The sequence below is a fragment of the Silene latifolia genome, chromosome 1, assembly GCF_048544455.1.
Source record: "Silene latifolia isolate original U9 population chromosome 1, ASM4854445v1, whole genome shotgun sequence".
In the NCBI taxonomy this organism is placed as follows: domain Eukaryota; kingdom Viridiplantae; phylum Streptophyta; class Magnoliopsida; order Caryophyllales; family Caryophyllaceae; genus Silene; species Silene latifolia.
Window position 1 is genome coordinate 194,146,806 of NC_133526.1, and position 1,574 is coordinate 194,148,379.

At 32.2% G+C, this 1,574-nt stretch overlaps 1 non-coding gene across 1 annotated transcript; it reads left to right on the forward strand.

The window, feature by feature from the left end:
* The first annotated feature begins 711 nt into the window (after positions 1-711).
* TRNAE-CUC (transfer RNA glutamic acid (anticodon CUC)) lies at positions 712-784 on the forward strand. The gene has a single exon. It is a non-coding gene; the product is annotated as a tRNA-Glu (tRNA).
* The last annotated feature ends 790 nt before the right edge of the window (positions 785-1,574 follow it).

The window sequence follows — 1,574 nt, forward strand, 5'->3', positions numbered from 1 at the left end:
GTAAAGGTAGTTAGTTCTTCTACTACAAATTACCATCACCACATAAGATTTTCAATTTCTACAACATTTTTAAGTTTTAAACTACTACAATGGTAAGCTACTAGTGTTGTGGCTTAGATGGGCCCATATGCACAACAACATTTTTAAAATACAATTGTACTTCATGCCTATTTCCACATGTATTATTTTAGTAGGTAGATTTTTTTTGTAGGACCATTTAAGCTACTAGCTCCATGGAGCTAGTAGCTCAATTTAAGCTAGTTCAAGAGAAGTGCTCCAATGGTCAAGCAAGTAGCTTGAAATTTTTTTTATTTGCAAGCTAGTCCTTTTGGGAAACCATTGGAGATGCTCTAACCAGCTATATTTAAATGTCAACTTGTTAGTTGTTTAAGTGGAGAAATTATGGTCAGAATTACGACATGTATTTTTGAATTATGTGATTATTATTGCAATTATTCTTATATTAGGACTTTATATCGAAAAAAGAAATTGTTGTATATATATTCATTTTGTCCGATTGGAGACCATAAATATTACGATGATTGAGCTGCAAGGCGCGACCGTGTGAGTACGTGATCACCGCATATAAAGGCATGTCATGTCTGATAATAAAAATTAATTGTATGATTCAAATTATAATTGAAAAATATTTTAACGTTGTCTTCAATGGAATGGTGATAGAACCTACATTGCCTTCAAAGGATCAACAAATCCGTTGTAGTCTAGTTGGTTAGGATACTCGGCTCTCACCCGAGAGACCCGGGTTCAAGTCCCGGCAACGGAATTTTTTTCCACAAGTTACATTTTTGCATGGTTCTGCTTTACTCTCTCCTCAGTGAATTAGTGATTGGCTTATCCATATGAATTCCAAATCACAATATGGAAGGTTGTACTCCGTTTTGATAAAACCTTTCACATTACATTAACATCTTTTCTAACGTGTATTCCATATTAATTGAGGCCCATGGACAGATATTTATGCTAAGCTAAATTTCGACGAGGAATAAGGTGAAAAAATAGAGCATTCGATAAGACGGTTTATGTGTTACATCGGATACTCTATACTACCACCATGGGCGGATCTAGCCCATATTTACTAGGGCTATAGCCCTAGATAAAATAACAAATAAATTTTAGTGCAATGAAATAGCATGTTATAGCACAGACGGTTGTTGTGAATTGTGATGTTCTCCTTGATTTTACGCAATTCCATTTCCCTAAGACGTGATGAATATATCTAGTTTTATGGGACAATTTCTTATGATATACTTAAATCAAGTAGTTATTTTATTTATCATTATAAAATATTTAATTGATATGAGTAAAATATTATATACGACTGACTCTAACTATTTTCTTTTGAGATACGTTCCTTTTTGTTAATCTTTAATACGGGATATTCAAAAAATAGTTACTATCTTCCTCCAAAAAAAAAAAATAGTTATTATCTCCCCTTTGTTGAAAATTGTCATGGTTATAGTGGATCCATATTTTTTTTCTGAAATTGCAATTAAAATATTAAGGCGGTTTCTTCATAAAAAATATAAATTTTACTTGATTTAGCCTAATCAGTT